Source organism: Aquarana catesbeiana, linkage group LG12, assembly GCF_042186555.1.
Source record: "Aquarana catesbeiana isolate 2022-GZ linkage group LG12, ASM4218655v1, whole genome shotgun sequence".
NCBI classification, from domain to species: domain Eukaryota; kingdom Metazoa; phylum Chordata; class Amphibia; order Anura; family Ranidae; genus Aquarana; species Aquarana catesbeiana.
Window position 1 is genome coordinate 166240288 of NC_133335.1, and position 21362 is coordinate 166261649.

Genomic DNA, 21362 nt, shown 5'->3' on the forward strand with positions numbered 1-21362 from the left:
ATAAAGAATGAGGAAGGACATCTGGTTACAAAGGATGAGGAGATGGCAAAGGTATTGAATTTATTCTTCTCCTGAGTCTTCACGAGGGAATCCGGGGGCTTCAGTAACCAAAACTGCAGTGTTTGTCCTCATGACACATCACAGGAAGCACCCTCATGGCTAACAGAGGACAGAATTAAAAATAGACTTGGGAAATTTAACATTAATAAATCACCGGGACCAGATTGCTTGCACCCAAGGGTACTTAGGGAACTCAGTCAAGTAATTGCCAGACCATTGTTCCTAATTTTTACTGACAGTCTACTGACTGGAATGGTACCAGCTGATTGGAGAAAAGCCAATGTAGCACCAATATTTAAAAAAGGGCCAAAATACATCCCTGGGAATTACAGACTAGTTGGCCTACCATCAATAGTATGCGAACTCTTGGAGGGGATGATAAGGGACTATATACAAGATTTTAGTAATGAAAACAGTATCATTAGCAGTAATCAGCATGGATTCATGAAGAAACGTTCTTGCCAAACCAATTTTTAACCTTCTATGAGGAGGTGAGCTGTCATCTAGATAAAGGAAGGCCCATTGATGTGGTGTATCAGGATTTTGCAAAAGCATTTGGCACAGTTCCCCATAAACGTTTACTGTACAAAGTAAGGTCCATTGGCATTGACCATAGGGTGAGTACATGGATTGAAAACTGGCTACAAGGGCGAGTTCAGAGGGTGGTGATAAATGGGGAGTACTCGGAATGGTCAGGGGTGGGAAGTGGGAGCCCCCAGGGTTCTGTGCTGGGACCAATCCTGTTTAATTTGTTCATAAACGACCTTGAGAATGGGGTAAACAGTTCAATCTCTGTATTTGTGGATGACAATAAGCTAAGCAGGGCAAAGCTTCTCTGCAGGATATGGAAATCTTGCAAAAGATCTGAACAAATGAATGGGGTGGGTAACTACATGGCAAATGAGGTTTAATGTAGAAAAATGTAAAATAATGCATTTAGGTGGCAAAAATATGAATGCAATCTTCTCTTTAGGGGGTGAACCTCTGGGGGAATCTAGGATGGAAAAGGACTTGGGCATCCTAGTAGCCTCAGCAATGGCATACAATGCCATGCTGCTAACAAAGCAAACAGAATATTGGCATGCATTAAAAAAGGGGATTAACTCAAGAGATAAAATTATAATTCTCCCACTCTATAAGACTTTGGTCCGGCCTCACCTGGAGTATGCTGTCCAGTTCTGGGCACCAGTCCTCAGGAAGGATGTACTGGAAATGGAGCGAGTACAAGGAAGAGCAACATAGCTAATAAATGGTCTGGAGGATATCAGTTAAGAGGGAAGGTTGTGGGCACTGAACCTATTCTCTCTGTAGAATGGATATGATTTCAATTTACAGATACCGTACTGGTGACCCCACAATAGGGATAAAACTTTTTTGCAGATGGGAGTTTAATAAGACTCGTGGCCACTCACTAAAATTAGAAGAAAAGAGGTTTAACCTTAAACTGCGTAGAGGGTTCTTTACTGTAAGAGCAGCAAGGATGTGGAATTCCCTTCCACAGGCAGTGGTTTCAGCAGGGGGCATCAATTGTTTCTAAAACTATTAGATAAGCACCTGAACGACTGCAACATACAGGGATATACAATGTAATACAGACATATAATCACACACATAGGTTGGACTTGATGGACTTGTGTCTTTTTTCAACCTCACCTACTATGTAACTATGAGGCCTAAAAATCAATACCAAGTTTAGATCTGCTGCATCAGCCGTGAGCTTTTTACCCCTTAAATTCTAGGGTGTTTATAATTGTTCCTTGGTAGACAATGGGTTAAATGCTACTATAAAGGAAGAACAGAAGTCTTTGTCTTATGTAAAGCTTAGTACACACGGGCCGAATGTGGGCGGCATCAGCCGGTTCAGAAGAAACCAGCCTATATTTGGCCAGCGTGTACTAGAGTCGGTCATGACCGGGCATGAAGGGGCATGACCGAAAAAGGTCTGCCAATCGGCTTCTGATCAGTGATCTCAGCCAATGGCTAAGAACGCTGACCGGAGTGTTTTGGCGGGGGGCCGCCCCCCGTCAGAACACAATAGAACATCAGAGGGGATCGCTATACTAACTTCGGATCGTTAGTATAGCAGCTCCTCGTGAGCTGTCAGGTTTTTTTCATTCAGCCCTGGTGGGTTGAAAAAAAAACTACAAGTGTGTACCAGGCTTAATTACTTAAGGACTGCCCATCGCACATCTATTGTTGCAGGGCGGCCCTATTGCGTGAAAGGACGTACCAACATGGCGGGGGAGCCGATGTGTGGGTCTGCCGGCCACCTGTGATCGCTCCACAGAGAGGCAGAACGGGGATCTGCCTATGTAAACAAAGCAGATCCCCGTTCAGACAGCAGAGTACAGAAAGATTGTCTGTTCCTAGTGATCAGGAACAGTGATCTCTATCTACTCCCAGTCAGTCCACTCCCCCCACAGTTAGAAAGCACCTCCCTAGGACACATTTAACCCTTTGATCGCCCCCTAATGTTAACCCCTTCCCTGCCAGTGTCATTTATACAGTGACCAGTGTATATTTTTAGCTCTGATCACTATAATAATGTCACTGGTCCCAAAAACCTGTCAAAAGTGTCGAGATCCCGCTAAAACTGATCACCGCCAGTAAAAAAAAAAAAAAATTATAAAAATGACATAAATCTATCCCCTATTTTGTAGCTGCTATAACTTTTGCGCAAACCAATCAATATATGCTTATTGCAATTTTTTTCTACCATTAATATATAGAAGAATACATATTGTCTTAAACTGATGAAGCCGTTTTTATTCAATTTTTTATTTTTTGGGATATGTAAAAAATATTGTTTTTTTTTCAAAATTGTAGGTCTTTTTTGTTTGTAGCGCAAAAAATAAAACCGCAAAGGCGATCAAATACCACCAAAAGAAAGCTCTATTTGTGGAAAATCAGTTTTATTTGGGTACAGCAGCGCACGCCCATGCAATTGTCAGTTAAAGTAACGCAGTGCCATATCGCAAAAAATGGCCTGGTCATTAAGGGGGTAAATCCTTCCAGGGCTGAAGTGGTTAAAGTAGTAAGTCTGTAAGACTGTAATTATGATTAGGTAAAAAAGATCATATCCTCTTGTTATTTCTCCAGGTGTTATCAGGGTTATACTGCATGAGTGCCGGTTCACACAGGGGCAATCCGACTTACAGCGCGACTTTGCAAGGCGATTTGGAGGCGACTTCAGCACGACTTAAGCGCAACTTTGAGCAACTTACAACGCAACTTAAAATCGCCTCCAGGACAGGTGACTTTAGCTGTGGCCAATCACAGAATAATCAGCTCTGTGGGAGGGAGGGGGTTGCCTGGGTAAACGTTTGAAGTACCTGGGTAAATTATTGTCTTTTTCCTGTAAAGTCACCTCAATATAGATGGAGATCCTACTTGGAGGCGACTTCCATTGAAATCTATGGGTACAAGTCACCTAGAAGTCGCCTTGAAGTAGTACAGGAACCTTTTCTAAAGTCGGAGTGACTTCAGTAGTGTACATTAAGACGGCTCTCATTCACTTCTATGGCATTTCTTATGTCCAGCGACTTGAGGACTTACAAGTCGGATCCTAAGTCGCTGTAGTGTGAACCGGCACTGAAGGTTAATGAACACTACCATTTGTGTTCAGCCCCTGGCATGGGTTTCGGAATCATGACTGAAGGTCCTGGAACATGCAGTGTAAATTTTAAATTAAATCCTAAAGAGCAGTGATTATTTGTATTTCTTATTGGTTTTAGTCTGCCTATGTCTTTCAAGCTCTAAAAATGTCAATAGAAATGCACTTGAACATATTACAAGCAAATCTTAAGTATATTTTAAAAATGTCTCAAAATGCATCTCAAGCACAAGCTGTTTTCTCTAAAAGCACCAGGACAGATAGGGAGATCTTCATAGCAGGGGCACAGATGGCAATAAAAACATGACCCTCTTTAAAGAGGTTGTAAACCTCTGAAAAAAAATCCTAAAAAAAAAAACCTGCAAGACAAAGGCATAATGAGCTACTAATATGCTAGCTTATTTTGCCTTTGTCTTATTAAATACTTACCCTAAAACTAAGTTGTTGCAGCAGACCCTGCACACCGCTGTCACAGCTGACATCTTTCTCAGAGCTTATTTCCGGGCTCTAGTGCTGTGATTGGCCGAAGCCGCGATGTGCACGGGAGCCGCCGTTCAGGGCTAGGGCTCGGAAAGATCGGCATCGGTAGGCCGTTCCTTCAGAGCGCATGTGCCAGTGATGTTACTGGCTGCAAGCACTGGAAATATCTCCTAAACTGTATAGGTTTAGTAGATATTTTCAATACTTATAGGTAAGCCTTATTATAGGCTTACCTTAAGGTAAAAGTTTGCAGAGGAAGTTTACTTCCTCTAATTCTACCCAAAAATAAAAAAAAAAATATAAGTTTCGGCTTTAGAAACACTTTAAAAGTTATGCACAGTCATGTAACTGTAGCGCCCTACTCCCGTAGGAGCGGCTGTTAGTTCTTTCTACCCTGGAGCTGGTTCCATCACCTTACTCCTCAACCATATAGAACACGCAGACAGTCAAATGAAAGTGGAATATATACAAGTTTATTGTAGATTCCATATGAAAGGCACCATCATGTTGAAAAGTCACTTTAAACAATGCAGCACTATACTGAATAGTCACTCTGAATAACTCTCAGCAGGGTTAGATGATATGCAACACAATATTATCCTCGGATTACATAATCCCCAAGTAGTAGAAGTAGACCTCCTATTGCATAACATTCCCTTGTGCGGTGCATGTTTCCTTCCTCCTTTTGACCACCACTTCCAGTACAGATGAATAATGAATAATAGTTCAGCGCATTCAGATTTATAAATGGTAAGCCCCTATTAGTAGACTTCCATCTGATATCAATACTTTCAGTGCAAAGCGTGTTTCCTTCTTCCTCTTGACTACCACTTCCCAACTTCACAGCACCCATGATTCTAGCTTCTTGAATGATCACACAGATAACATTGAGAAGATGACTTCTGGATTCCCCAAGGGTATCAATGCTATAAGGCCCAGCTCAATTACCCTGGCACCCGCACACCGATCCCTGTAAAGTCTCTCATAGGTACTGTTTCCCTTTGGGTTACACTCACTTGTGTTCCTGAGGTATGATCCATGTCGCACACGGAAGATCCTCACCCATTCCTGGATGTCAGTATTGGCAGCTATGTGGAAGAAGTAGCTCAGTTCCTCTCCATAAGCATGGCTTTGCAGTTCCTCTCCTCTGGCCGGGAGAGCATCAGTGCTATATCAGTGTCTTAATCCTGTCTCCTGGATCTCTTCTCCACCCATCCATATCCACACCGAGCACAGGTCCCTCTTCCCCCCCGAGGGGGAAGAGCATGTGTGGAAGCCTCTTGTCTCACATCCTACCTCAGGCTCCTCTCACTTCCCATGCAGAACAAGATCCAGAGCCCCGGGAAGCATGTGACCAGGCCTTAAATAGAGGTCCCGCCCCTGTCCCAACAAATTAACCATTGGTCCAGAGGCATCTTACCAAAAGCTACCTGTCACTCACACTCATTTTCCTTCTGTCTTCCAGGCCAAACTCCAGAAAACAAAGGAAACTGTTCAAGCAGAGTGCAGGGGGTCACACCCTCCTCTACACTATTAAACCTCCCCAGAAATCAGACCCCACCAGAATACACTGCAGAGTGAGATTCTGGGAAATTTAGCCTACTTTAACACTAAACTTACTATTGTAGCACTCACCCAAACTGGTGGGCGCTACATAAAAAATGAAGTACACCCTAAGGAAATTGTTGACTTTTTCACCATAATTTGAACAGGCAAACATTAAGATCTTCTTTCAGACACTTAAAGATTGGTGATATACTTGAATACAAACTCAAGGAAAATTTGTAACTTCATATATTTATTCAAAAACCTATCAATGGATGTAAAGGTGTACTGTGGAAAAAGTATGTGCACTCTTGGCATCAAAAGCTGGTATTATTTTTAGCAGAAATTACTTCTTGTATGAAATTTTTTAAATGCCCACTGGTCTCTGTCATTTTTGATAACCTCCACATCAAGAATTCCTTCAGTTGTAAGATGTTTGTGGATTTCCTTGCAATAACTGCTCATTTCAAACCCCCCCCCTAAATACAATAAATGGGAATCAAATTAAGGCTTTCACTGGGCAGTCTATAACCAACCTCTGTTTCTTCTTTATGAGCCATGCCTTTGTGGATTTGCTAGTGTGCTTTGGACCACTGTTGTGTTGAAAGACAAATTTCAGGCTCAAATTCAACATTTGCACAGACTCACGTTCTCATTAAGCACACTTTGATATGATGTAGAATGTATAAATGACTTGATGACTGCAGGCTGCCCAAGTCCTGAAGCAGCAAAAACATGCCAAATCATCATATTTACACCACCATGCTTCACAGTTGGTATGATGTTCTTCTCCTGAAATATTTTCTTCAGTTAGCGGCAAACATGTCTACTGTTATTGTGACTAAATACCTCTACCTTTATTTGACTTGTCTTTAGCATTATCATTGCCCTAGAGGCCTTGGTCTTTGCCTATGTAAGAAAACGGGGGATGTTAAATAATAGTATGGACAATAATATACAGTAACTATATTATAAATCAACAACCATTTCTTACCATCCGATAGAGGAAAGTCAGCAACGAAACACATCATAAACTGTAGGTAAAAATAAATTGTGCAAAAAATTATGTAATAACAGCCCACTTACTGATAAATATATTACACAAAAATGATAGAAACAATCTTTAAGCTGGCCATAGAGGTTCAAATCCTTTCTGAACCACTCGAGATTCAAACCGTGTATGGAAAGGCAGATTGTACCCAAGTTGATCCATCAATTGACTTTTGATTTTTAGGATGGTATTATTGCTAATGCAATAGACAATGCATTCAAGGGAATTTAACAATGGCTGGTCTCTTTTATTTCTTCAATGGATTGGATTGGATAATTCAAGCCCCATTTGATGTGATAACTATTCCATATTAATTGCAGTCTCTCATTGCTATTCAGAATCATAGCCTCTTGCAAGTATGCTTGTTAAGTGTTATTTTCTGACATCACACATGGACATGTGGACAGTTGGCCAGCTTAGCATAACAAAGCCAAATGACCCCATGAAGACAACACTGGCATATTAACTTACTAAACCAGTGTCTTTTTTACACAGGTTGGTCAACATAGGTGTTGGGGGAGCATTTTTAAGACTAGTTAGGTAAAGCTTGGAATTCTTCTTTCATTTTATTACAATGTAGTAATTAATTTCAAATCAATCAGGATCTAATATTTTCCAGTCCAAATATGTTGAAAGTCATCTATTTTCATGGGGTGTGCTTACTTTTTCACATGATTGTATATGCCATGTGTGTCAAATTCAATATTTGAGATCTCTAAAGGAAAATCATTCTTAGCCAATGTAAGCACTGTGTTTCTTAAAGTGGTTCCGACGGATGTTGGCTCAAACTTGTCTTACATACACACGGTCGCACAAAGTTGTCGGAAAATCTGATCGTACTGAACGCGGTGACGTAAAACACGTACGTAAAACACGTGCCACAATGCGTGGCACTTTGTGCGTTGGATTTGTGTACACACGATCGGAATTTCCGACAACGGATTTTGTTGTCGGAAAATTTTATAGCAAGCTCTCAAACTTTGTGTGTCGGAAATTCCTATGGAAAATGTGTGATGGAGCCTACACACGGTCGGAATTTCTGACAACAAGGTCCTATCACACGTTTTCCATTGATAAATCCTATCGTGTGTACAGGGCATTATGCTCGGCAAATAAGCATCAACCCACACAAGGTTAGATAATCCATCGATCTCCAATCCTTAATGTTGATCCCATGGATAATCCACATATAAAGAAACAAAGTGCTCCAATAGTGCAGTAACATTTGATCAAAATTTATTAAAGTTAAAAGGCTCCAAACATTGCACTCACATTAAATCAGATAAAAATATGCATGTATTAAATTCACTGCAGCAGCATGAGACTCTCCTGACATGGACCCAGCGGACCCAGCGTACGTATAGCGGTATCTCACCCACACCATTTGCACGCGGTGTAGTGGATGAGCTTGGTGTTTAAAGCCTCCTTACAACACGTTGTGGACTTATATTGATTTTCACCTTTATATCTGAACGACTGGTTCAGTTTGTGGACTTTGTTCATTGATTTATTCATTTATTTCATTGATTTATCACTTATCACTGGGTGACGTGTCATTCATGATTCATTGTTCACATACAAAATATATAATTTGTTACTTTTGTCATAGCACCACTATTTACTATATTAGTTTATACAGTAGATGTTTACGATCATTTGTTGATTTTAAGTGACGGCTTCACTATCAAACCTATTAATTTACGATATCCTGGCGCAGTGGTGGGACCTATAGTGTGTGTGGACGTTAAATTTTGGACCCTTTGATTTTATATATATTTGTTTGTAATGTTTTCCCATTCACACAGCACACCTAAACAAAAATTTTTAAAAATATTTTTTACCTTTTTTGTTGTTATGAAGCATGTTTATATACACACTATTGTACAGAATAGGTTGAAATGTGCAATTAGGGGACAGTTTTTTTTTTTTTTAAGCATTAACATACGAAATACAACCCAAGCTTTGAGATCTCCAGTCCTTTGTTAGGGCAGTGTGTACATCTAGTTTACAGTACTATTAAACCCTCAGTGTTTGTTTTTTTCAGTTTAGCACACTGAGCGCAATAAAATAAACATTTCCCAGTAAACAATTTGCTACATTTTTTACCCCAGCATTTGCAGTTTACAACTTTCAATGCTGCTGGTTCCTACTCTCTCAGTGCTGCTTCCCTGAACTTCCAGTATTCACTGGAAAGAATTAACAGTGGACAGTGCAGTCTGGAGGTAGTCTGTTAGCTTGGAGAAGGGAGGAGGGAGGAAAAAGGAAGGAGCAGGCAAGTGCATTGCTATCATAGGCTATGGGGCTGTGTGTTTTTATGGATACACACAGTGTAGGGCAACACAACCCTAGTATAGGGTAACCAGACGTCCATGATTTCTGGGGACGGTCCCCGGACTGAGGACACTGTCTCCGGACCACGTCTGTCCCTGTTTTTGTTCCCGGATTCAATTATTCAGCAGTGTTACCATCCATCCCACACAGCCAGGGACTGGTGGGCAAGTCAGGGATGTACGGCCGCAATGACAGTGAGTGGAGCTGTCATATCACAGCTCTGATTTGGGTAGATGGGGCCGATATGTGGAGCTCCGTCCCCTTTGTCACAATCCATGCAAACAGCCCGAGTTTATACATCTGTGGCGGGTAAGAAGGTGGCAGGGGGCGGGATCAATAGTAACTACTGTATAAACTCGGGCTGTTTGCTGGGGTTGTCTGGCAAAGGGGCCGGAGCTTTTCATATTGGCCCCGCCCATCTCCGACATCAGAGGTTAGACTTGACAGCTACATTCACTGTCACTCTCACTGCAGCCGTAGGTCCCCAGCTTGCCCACCAATCCCTGACTGTGCGGGATGGATGGTCACACTGCTGCATGTTCATGCTGCACTCATTTAATATCCATCTGATGCCGCCATTCTTGCCTCGGCTCCTGTATGCTGCTAATCAAGATTTTGGAAAATATAATAAGTGTGCTATGTTTAATTATTTGATGTCTTTGCAGATTAACTAATTCTTGAACCTTGCACTCTGTACAACGCACTCCTGAACCTTGCACTCTGTACAACACATTCCTGAACTTTGCACTCTGTACAATGCATTCCTGAACCTTACACTCTGTATGAAACACATTCCTGAACCTTACACTCTTTATGAAATACATTCCTGAACCTTACACTCTGTATTAAATACATTCCTGAACCTTACACTCTGTATGAAACACATTCCTGAACCTTGCACTGTGTACAACACATTCCTGAACTTTGCACTCTGTACGTAGCATTCCTGAACTTTGCACTCTGTACAATGCATTCCTGAACCTTACACTCTGTATGAAACACATTCCTGAACCTTACACTCTGTATGAAATACATTCCTGAACCTTACACTCTGTATGAAATACATTCCTGAACCTTACACTCTGTATGAAACACATTCCTGAACCTTGCACTGTGTACAACACATTCCTGAACTTTGTACTCTGTACGTAGCATTCCTGAACTTTGTACTCTGTACGTAGCATTCCTGAACCCTGCACTCTGTACAACGCATTCCTGAACTTTGCATTCTGTATGAAATGCATTCCTGAACTTTGCACTCTGTACAACGCATTCCTGAACTTTGCACTCTGTACAAGGCACTCCTGAATCCTGCACTCTGTACAATGCACTCCTGAACCCTGCACTCTGTACGTAGCATCCTCTTGAACCCTGCACTTTGTACGTAGCATCCTCCTGAGCCCTGCACTGTGTACGTGGCATTCTCCTGAATTCTGCACTCTGTATGTAGCATGCTCCTGAATCATGCACCCTGCACGTAGCATCCCCCTGAACCATGCACCCTGCACATATCATCCTCCTGAACCGTGCACCCTGCACGTATCATCCTCCTGAACCATGCACCCTGCACATAGCATCCTCCTGCACCCTGCACGTAGCATCTTCCTGAACCCTGCACGTAGCACCCTTCTGCACCCTGCAGGTATTATTATTATTATTATTATACAGGATTTATAGGTAGCAGGTAGCATCTTCCTGAACCCTGCACGTAGCATCCTCCTGCACCCTGCACGTAGCATCCTCCTGCACCCTGGACGTAGCATCCTCCTGCACCCTGGGTGTAGCATCCTCCTGCACCCTGGGCGTAGCATCCTTCTGCACCCTGGGTGTAGAACCAGCATACAGGGGCACACTCACCACCAATATGCAGGGCCAGTGATTACCAGTGTACAGAGGACATAACAAATCAAGCAAAACAAGTACCATGCAACTAACAAAATCTCAAAAATAATAAAATAATCTTGTTAGCTGGTTCCCTCGTCTAACGTGAATCAATTTAGCAAAAAATGCAGAGCTGCCCAAAATTGTACAAATGGATTTATAAGTGAAATGGTAAAACCTATGAATGAATATCCAGTGCAAATCAACCAATGTATTGCAATATAGTAGTGATGGTGTCATCCCCTCTGAAAAAATATTTTGAGAAATTGCAGAGCACCAATGTGCAAATAATGGTGAAACCCCCTACATACAATAATAACATGGATGCAAATCAACCAGTGTATTAGCACATAGTAGTGATGGTGTCACCCTCTCTGCAAAAGGTAAGGAATATTGCAGAGCTGCAATGTGCAAATAGTGGTGAAATCCCCTATATATAATCATAATAAAATGTACAAGTGATGTACATATTTTACATTTTATGCATCTCTGCTATTATTATTGAAGCTCTGCAATTTCTCAAAATATTTTTGCAGAGGGGGTGACACCATCACTACTATATTTTTGGGCTTTTTATTGGTATACAGGCCAGGACATACTGAACACCATTGAAGAAACCTCCACTTGCTGGCCACACCCACTTTTTGGCCATGCCCACAGGTGTGCGCTTTGCACGCTAGATTAGCACCATCACTTTTACCTCGAACACCACCATAGCGCCACCAAAAATAAATTGTCTGGAGCTGCCCCTGCTTGGATTGGATTTTAATTTTCCCTCAAAGTTTTTTCTCTATCTTATCGTCTTAACATTTGGTAGTTACATCCCAAAAAATTCTAAGTAGTATCTTTTTTTTTCTCATGGACGAAATGTGGGAAATAATGTATATATCATACAATCATTCCATAAATACATACCACATACACTGCAAATATAATTTGAGGAAAATATGCTTATAAAATAGTTTACCGTTTGCCAATAAAAAAAAATAAAAAAATATGTCCCCGGATTTAATTTTAAAAATCTGGACACCTTACACTAGTACCTGCATGTAAGGGTGGCCTCATAGGATGCTGCAAGAGAAAGAAGACATGCTGAAACATGAAACCTAGTGGTCATGGCACCAGCTTAAACTGGAACATAGGCAAGGATTAAAATATAAAGAAGCTGCATACTCAGTAAGTGAATAAATCAGCTGCTGAAAGTGCTTAAAAAATGTGTTTAAAGTCAAACTAAACTCCTTCAATCAACATTAGCTATTTCTAATCTGTATGCTGTTAACAGTAAATAGATAGGAAAGTATATCATATTTACTTTTTCTACATTTCTTCAGTTACTTCCTGGTTTGCAGGCCTAAGTAAAATTATGTCATACATCCCAGCTAAGCACACCCTCCTGCTGGCATGCCTGAGCTAAGGGCAGATGGATTCCAGGAAGTAAATGCTGCTGCATCATCTGCTCTTACACAAGATGGCTAAGGCCAAAAATGCTAGGGGTTGTTTTCAAAGTGAAAATAAAGCATGGAGACATGGATGGTGAGTTTGCTTTGAATAAAAAAATGAATGAAATAACATTTCCAGTTTGTGGGACTCAGATGCAGTGTAGTTCAGCTGTAATGTTACTTTAATTATGGTAAGCATCCCCCCTTAACAGTACAGAGAAAGGAAAAGTAGGGTTAGTATTCTTCAGCAAATAAAAAGTAAGTAAAAAGGTAAGCAACAATATTAACGCTATGTGAATGGGAACTGTATAAAAAATATATAATTGGTGTTATCCCAATGCATAGCTCCCAATTATCCCTGATTTCGTGGGACTGTCCCTGATTTGGAGCAATGTCCCTCTGTCCCTCATTCCTGCTCATTTGTCCCTCATTTTGGTCTGATCCATATACTTGAATATAAAATGCACTTTTTATCTTTCAAAAAGTGTTTCCCAGTGCTAAACCTTTCATCCAATTTCTAAATTGCTGCATTTGTACATTTTAAAAGCCAATATAAAGGAATAGTAGTGGTAAAAAAAAAAAAACTTGTGGATTTAATTAACCTTTTTTTTTTGGTTAATTCACCTTTAAGGGGTTGTGGCAGGGGGGCGTGTCCTATGCCTACATACATTTGTTAGTAGGTGTCCCTCATTCCCATCTCAAAATGTTGGGAGGTATGCCAATGTGGCTGCAAAATTTGAAATACACTCTAAGGACTGGTTTTGGGTTTACCAGAAACAGTAGAAGGAAGTTAAGGTTTCCACGTGACAAGTAATATGCTAGCCTGGCAGATAAAAATCTATTTGTTGCCAATGTTTTAACAGGAAAGAGATGGCAGGGCTGATATTTCGTCATGTTAACATAAATGCAGTTGTTTCTGATTCAAAGTTATGAAGTAATTAGAGCAGGGTTAAGCAAGGCAACCCCTGACACTGGTGTCACAAGCGCTACGCAAAGCCTCTTTTGCCGACACTCGACTCCCTCCCCATCAGCAGAGCAGTGCAGGGAAGTGTCAGTGAGACACTAATGCATTCCAATCTCACAATTCCCCTCATGCCGCACCTGCACTGAGGGGGAGGCACTGTGCCCTCACACATTGTAAAAGATGGGAAACATTGTTTGGTTCTCTAACTTTGCTGTAGCTGTGATCGTCAGCTCTTGTGATGGGGAAGAGAGTGGGTGCAGTTCTGCTAGGGGGGGGGGTCCCTGTTTCCAGGTGGAGGAGGACTGTCATTGGCCACTAGGGATGAGCTTCGAGTTCGAGTTGAACTCATGTTTGACTCGAACATCGGCTGTTCGCAAGTTCGCCGAACAGCGAAAAATTTGGGGTGTTCGCGGCAAATTCGAATGCCGCGGAACACCATTTAAAAGTCTATGGGAGAAATCAAAAGTGCTAATTTTAAAGGCTTATATGCATGGTATTGTCATAAAAAGTGTTTGGGGACCTGGGTCCTGCCCCAGGGGACATGGATCCATGCAAAAAAAAGTTTTAAAAACGGCTGTTTTTTCGGGAGCAGTGATTTTAATAATGCTTAAAGTGAAACAATAAAAGTGTAATATCCCTTTAAATTTCGTAGCTGGGGGGTGTCTATAGTATGCCTGTAAAGGGACGCATGTTTCCCGTTTTTAGAACAGTCTGACAGCAAAATGACATTTCAAAGGAAAAAAAGTCATTTAAAACTTGCGGCTATTAATGAATTGCCGGTCCGACAATACACATAGAAGTTCATTGATAAAAACAGCATGGGAATTCCCCACAGGGGAACCCCGAACCAAAATTAAAAAAAAAAATGACGTGGGAGGTCCCCCTAAATTCCATACCAGGCCCTTCAGGTCTGGTATGGATATTAAGGGGAACCCCAGCCAAAATTTAAAAAAAAAATGACGTGGGGGTTCCCCCTAAATTCCATACCAGGCCCTTCAGGTCTGGTATGGATATTAAGGGGAACCCCGGCCAAAATTAAAAAAAAAACGGTGTGGGGTCCCCCCAAAAATCCATACCAGACCCTTATCCGAGCACGCAACCTGGCAGGCCGCAGGAAAAGGGGGGATGAGAGAGCGCCCCCCTCCTGAACCGTACCAGGCCACATCCCCTCAACATTGGGAGGGTGCTTTGGGGTAGCCCCCCAAAACACCTTGTCCCCATGTTGATGAGGACAAGGGCCTCATCCCCACAACCCTGGCCGGTGGTTGTGGGGGTCTGCGGGCAGGGGGCTTATCGGAATCTGGAAGCCCCCTTTAACAAGGGGACCCCCAGATCCCGGCCCTCCCCCCTGTGACAATTCCTTTATTTAAATGCTTCTTCTTTCTTCTTTCTTCTATCTTCCTTCATCTTCTGGTTCTTCTGTTACTTCCTCCGGTGTTCTCGTCCAGCATCTCCTCCGCGGCGTCTTCTTCCCTTCTTCTCCTCGGGCCACTCCGCATCCATGGCATGGAGGGACGCTCCCGCTCTTCTCTTCATCTTCGTCTCTTCTTCATCTTCTTCATCTTCTTCTCTTCTTCATCTTCTTCTCCGGGCCGCACCGCATCCATGCTGGCATGGAGGGAGGCTCCCGCTGTGTGACGCTTCTCCTCTTCTGACGGTTCTTAAATAACGGGGGGGCGGGCCACCCGGTGACCCCGCCCCCTCTGACGCACGGGACATGACGGGACTTCCCTGTGGAATTCCCTGTGGAATTCCCCGTGACGTCACAGGGAAGTCCCGTCAAGTCACTGTGCGTCAGAAGGAAGAAAGAAGAAAGACGAAGCATTTAAATAAAGGACTTGTCAAAAACTGTCTCTTGTCATTTTTTTACATCTTTGACAGTTTTTTAGTGAAATGGTAGGGGTACAATACCCCCTTACCATTTCACACGGGGGGGGGCGGGATCTGGGGGTCCCCTTGTTAAAGGTGGCTTCCAGATTCCGATAAGCCCCCCCACCCGCAGACCCCCACAACCACCGGCCATGTGGCCTGGTACGGTTCAGGTGGGGGGGTGCTCTCTCGTCCCCCCCTCTTTTCCTGCGGCCTGCCAGGTTGCGTGCTCGGATAAGGGTCTGGTATGGATTTTTGGGGAGACCCCACTCCATTTTTTTTTTTATTTTGGCGCGGGGTTCCCCTTAAAATCCATACCAGACCTGAAGGGTCTGGTATGGAATTTAGGGGGACCCCCAGAAATTTTTTTTTTTTAAATTTTGGCCGGGGTTCCCCTTAATATCCATACCAGACCTGAAGGGCCTGGTATGGAATTTAGGGGGACCCCCCCACGTCATTTTTTTTTTTTAATTTCGGTTCGGGGTTCCCCTTGCTGTCAGACTGTTCTAAACACGGGAAACATGCGCCCCTTTACAGGCATACTATAGACACCCCCCAGGTACGAAATTTAAAGGGATATTACACTTTTATTGTTTCACTTTAAGCATTATTAAAATCACTGCTCCTGAAAAAACGGCCATTTTTAAAACTTTTTTTTGCATTGATCCATGTCCTCTGGGGCAGGACCCAGGTCCCCAAACACTTTTTATGACAATAACTTGCATATAAGCCTTTAAAATTAGCACTTTTGATTATTCATGTTCGTGTCCCATAGACTTTAACGGTGTTCACGTGTTCGAAGAAACTTTTTTCCTGTTCGCATGTTCTGGTGCGAACCGAACAGAGGGGTGTTCGGCTCATCCCTATTGGCCACTGATAAAGCCAATCACAGTCCTGCTAGCCCCGCCCACCATCTGGGAGGAAGATGACTCGCTTGGTTGCCACTACCAATCTCAGAAAGAAGGGATTTCACTGTGATTGAGAAAACCACAATCAGGTGACAGTTTGTGGAATTACTGTTGAGCTTCTGGGAACTTTGTTGAAGTTATTCCTGAACCTTTGTGTCACTTACTACTGAACCCCTGCACTCTGTGTCCCTTCAAGCCACAGCCAGTATTCAGCGCAATGAAAATCGCACCCAACTTTTGCTGTACCGCACTTTTTCTCAGCTGCCAGGGCCCAACTTATGATCCTGCACACAGGCCCACTGCTTCCAGAAAATGCCCCTGACTTGAGCTCATCATTGTGTATCCATTCCAGATGCTTGTATGTGACATCACATACATCACATACATCACATACAAGCACGTGGGCTGGATGCGAGAGGTGGATCAACAGGATGAGTGTGCCAGGACAGGTAGATGTGTCTCATCTCTGCTTCCTTTCACCACTCTGCATATCACGCATATCATAGATGAGAAGAGGTTACAGCAGTGGAGCAGATGAGCAGGAGTGTACAGCGGTGGGGAAAATGAGCAGAGGGGGTTCAGAGGTGGGACAGAAGAGCAGGAGGTACAGCAGTGGGTAAGATGTGCAGGGAGGTAAAGTGGTGGAGGAGATGAGAAGGGGCTTCAGCAGTGGGACAGAAGAGCAGTGGGGGTACAGTGATGGGGCAGATGAGCAGGGGGGTTCAGTGTTGGGCCAAATGAGAAGGGGGTTACAGTGATGAGACAGAAGAGCAGGGGGGTTCAGTGTTGGGGCAGATGAGAAGGGGGTTCAGTGGTAGGACAGAAAAGCAGGGGGGTAAAGCAGTGGGGCAGATGTGAAAGGAGGTGTATTGGTGGGACAGAGGAGCAGGGGAAACAGAGGTGGGGCAGAAGAGCAGGGGGTACAGAGGTGAGACAGATGTGCAGGAGGTACATTGGTGGGGTAGATGAGAAAGCGGGTTACAGTGGTGGGCCAGATGAGCAGATGGGCTCAGTGTTAGGACAGATGAGAAGGTGATTCAGTAGTGAGACGGAAGAGCATGGGGATACGTCAGTGGATGTGCAGGGAGGTACAGTGGGGGGGCAGATGAGAAAAGGGGTACATTGATGGGGCAGATGAGCACCAGGGTTACAGTGGTGGGACAGAAGAGCAAGGGGGTACAGTGGTGGGGCAGATGTGCAGGAGGTACAGTAGTAGGAGGGATCAAAAGGGGGTTCAACAGTGGGACAGAAAAGCAGGGGGCTACAATGATGGGCAGATGAGCAGGGGTTTACAGTGGTGGGACAGATGAACAGGGGGGAGGGGTTCAGTGTTGGGGCAGATGAGCAGGGGGGTTCAGTGTTGGGCCAGATGAGAAGGGGGTTACAGTGGTGGGAAAGATAAGCAGGAGGGTTCAGTGTTGGGTCAGATGAAAAGGGGATTGATTCAGCGGTGGGACAGAAGAGCAGGGGGGTACAGCGGTGGGGCAGATGTGAAAGGAGGTGCATTGGTGGGACAGATGAGCAGGGGGTTACAGGGGTTGGGCAGAAGAGCAGAGGGTACAGAGGTTGGGCAGATGTACAGGGGGTACAGTGGCGGGGCAAAGGAGAAAGGAGGTACATTGGTGGGGCAGATGAGAAAGGGGGTTACAGTGGTAGGGCAGATGAGCAGATAAGTTCAGTGTTAGGACAGATGAGAAGGTGGTTCAATGGTGAGACAAAAAAGCATGGGGGTACGGCGGTGGAGCAGATGTGCAGGGAGGTACAGTGGTGGGGCAGATGAGAAAGGGGGAAAATTGGTGGGGCAGATGTGCAGAGGGTTACAGTGGTGGGACAGAAGAGCAGGGTGGTACAGTGGTGGGGCAGATGAGCAGAGGGTTACAGTGGTGGGGCAGATTTGCAGGGGGTACAGTGATCTGAGGTGTGAAGGTGCATGAATTGGGGCTGATCTGAAGTGTGGAGTTGCAGGAATTGGGGCTGATCTGGGGCGTGAGATTGCAGGATGTTAATTTCTCACTACTCAAGTAGTTTACAGCATTTACTTTATAAAAAAATCAATTTCGTGATTATGTCAGTGTGAAGTTGACATTTTTTTGTTAAAAAAACGTCACTCTCAATTTTTCGACACAAAAGGTTGCCTACCCCTGAATTAGAGTATATGTATGTATATTATCTCACGGAAGTGAGTACACCCCTCACATTTTTGTAAATATTTTATTATATCGATGACAACACTGAAAAAAATGACACTTTGCTACAGTGTAAAGTAGTGAGTGTACAGCTTGTATAACAGTGTAAATTTACTGTCCCCTCAAAATAACTCAACACACAGCCATTAATGTCTAAACCACTGGCAACAAAAGTGAGTACACCCCTAAGTGAAAATGTCCAAACTGGGCCCAATTAGCCATTTTCCTTCCCCGGTGTCATGTGACTCGTTAGTGTTACAAGGTCTCAGGTGTGAATGGGGAGCAGGTGTGTTAAATTTGGTGTTATTGCTCTCACTCTCTCATTCTGGTCACTGGAAGTTCAACATGGCACCACATGGCAAATAACTCTCTGAGGATCTGAAAAAAAGAATTGTTGCTCTAAATAAAGATGGCCTAGGCTATAAGAAGATTGCCAAGAGCCTGAAACTGAGCTGCAGAATGGTGGCCAAGACCATACAGCGGTTTAACGGGACAGATTCAACTCAAAACAGGCCTCGCCATGGTCGACCAAAGAAGTTGAGTGCACGTGCTCAGCGTCATATCCAGAGGATGTCTTTGGGAAATAGACGTATGAGTGCTGCCAGCATTGATGCAGAGGTTGAAGGGGTGAGGAGTCAGCTTGTCAGTGCTCAGACCATACGCCGCACGCTGCATTAAATTGGTCTGCATGGCTGTCATCCCAGAAGGAAGCCTCTTCTAAAGATGATGCACAAGAAAGCCTGCAGACAGTTTGCTGAAGACAAGCAGACTAAGGACATGGATTACTGGAACCATGTCCTCTAGTCTGATGAGACTAAAATAAACTTATTTGGTTCAGATGGTGTCAAGCGTGTGTGGCGGCAACCAGGTGAAGGAGTACAAATTCAACAAGTGTGTCTTGCAGTCAAGCATGGTGGTGGGAGTGTCACGGCTGCATGAGTGCTGCCGACACTGGGGAGCTACAGTTCATTGAGGGAACCATGACTGCCAACATGTACTGTCACATACTGAAACAGAGCATGATCCCCTCCCTTCGGAGACTGGGCTGCAGGGCAGTAGTCCAACATGATAACGACCCAAAACACATCTCCAAGATGACTACTGCCTTGCTAAAGAAGCTGAGGGTAAAGGTGATGGACTGGCCAAGCATGTCTCCAGACCTAAACCCTATTGAGCATCTGTGGGGCATCCTCAAATGGAAGGTGGAGGAGCGCAAGGTCTCTAACATCCACTAGCTCCGTGATGTCATCATGGAGGAGTGGAAGAGGACTCCAGTGGCAACCTGTGAAGCTCTGGTGAATTCCATGCCCAAGAGGGTTAAAGCAGTGCTGGAAAATAATGGTGGCCACACAAAATATTGACACTTTTGGCCCAATCCGGACGTTTTCACTTAGGGGTGTACTCACTTTTGTTGCCAGCGGTTTAGACATTAATGGCTGTGTGTTGAGTTATTTTGAGGGGACAGCAAATTTACACTGTTATACAAGCTCTCGCAGCAACGTGTCATTTCTTCAGTGTTGTCACATGAGATATAATAACATTTTTACAAAAATGTGAGGGGTGTGCTCACTTTTGTGAGATACTGTATATACATATATACAGTACATACATATATATATATATATATATATATATATATATATATATATATATTTGATATTTTGTTGAACAACAGGTATGTAAAGTGAATTATCAGGACACACATCTTATGCTTAAAGCTGAACACCAATTAATGTAATTATGTAAAATCTTTACCTCAATTTTCGTACTGTTAAATTAATCCAGTGTAGGTACATAAATCTAATTTGATATCAGTCTTTTGTAACCCCCTGTGTTGTATGACTGGGGGAGTGGTAAAACACAAGCAGTCAGTTAGATATGCTGCAGTGTACCTGTACTGACATAAAACATACAGACTGGAGGAGAGAATTAAATGAGTAGAGAGGGATGAGCTCATCAGTCTACTTCTACTCTTTAACTTTCCTATCACAGGCTGGTGGTGGGAAGTTGACCTAGCTGTACAGCTCAAACTGCAGTAGAGATAGGTCAGGTCTCTAACCTGTCTTTGCTGTGTACATCTAGGAACTGGGTGGACAGAATTACAAATACCCTGGGAGGTAAAGTCGCTCCTATATATTACAACTGTGTATTTAGCTGATTGTATGAAGTCCAGCATGGGTGAGAATAAGAGGCTTGGATGATCAGTGGGCAGCAGGCAGGGTTTGAGTAGGGCTGGCCATATATTAGTCATTTTCTTTTGTTCAACCACCGGATTGAATGAAAGAAAATTAATTGATTCCTCTAGCCACACATTTGAGATCCTCCCCGCTGTCACAATAGACTCATCAGTACCACTGGCTTTAGCTGACAACGCTGATCAAGTGAAATTTGTCTAACAGGCTGGTTATACAGAAACGGATCGAAAGATCCACTTTCTGTACAATAAGCATGCCCATAGATGGATCAAAATTTTTCCCATCCCTGCTGAGCCAAATACATTTTGATCCATCTTTACCCGCTTAAGGGTCTGAATACTTCAGAGTTGGAAATTATAGACATTAGGGGAGAAGATATTCATCTCCACTGGTCTATACAAGGTATGAATCCAAATGGCTTGGTGTAAGTAAATCTGGCCATATTTTATAGCAAACATTCTTATGAAAATTCTCATTGGTATATTTGTTTGTTAGAGAAAAATCCTGATCCTTTCAATTTTTTTCATTACTGCAATTAAAAATAAACATTGAACAAGTGAATTGAAAAAAGAACAAAAAGAAATATGAAAATAAAAATGTTCAAATTAAATTCTACTAGTCTAGTGTATGGCCAGCTTAAAGCAAAGCTAACCTCAACGATACTTACCTCCCTTCAATGGTCTGACTTTCCTTGTCAGAACTAGAATCTTCTATCTGCCTTCTTCCCTGTGCCAGGCCATCTTCATGATGGGCTTGGGATGACGTCACTCCTGTGCATACGCAGAAGTTCAGTCATCCCCGCATGCAGGCACTGTGCCAGAATGTAAACTGAGCTGCACT

General features: G+C 43.3%; 1 protein-coding gene across 6 annotated transcripts in view; it reads left to right on the forward strand.

Moving 5' to 3' along the window:
* The window catches only part of SLC16A5 (solute carrier family 16 member 5), a 159799-nt gene that overhangs the window by 54837 nt on the left and 83600 nt on the right, over nt 1–21362 (forward strand). For 2 of the 6 annotated variants that reach the window (XM_073606177.1, XM_073606181.1), the window contains exon 2: nt 3160–3313. The exons of 2 other annotated variants lie outside the window; for them this stretch is intronic. The gene's annotated coding sequence lies outside the window, so the exon portion shown is untranslated. The remainder of the gene's footprint in view (nt 1–3159; nt 3314–21362) is intronic. 2 more of the 6 variants (XM_073606179.1, XM_073606178.1) reach the window with 1 other exon arrangement.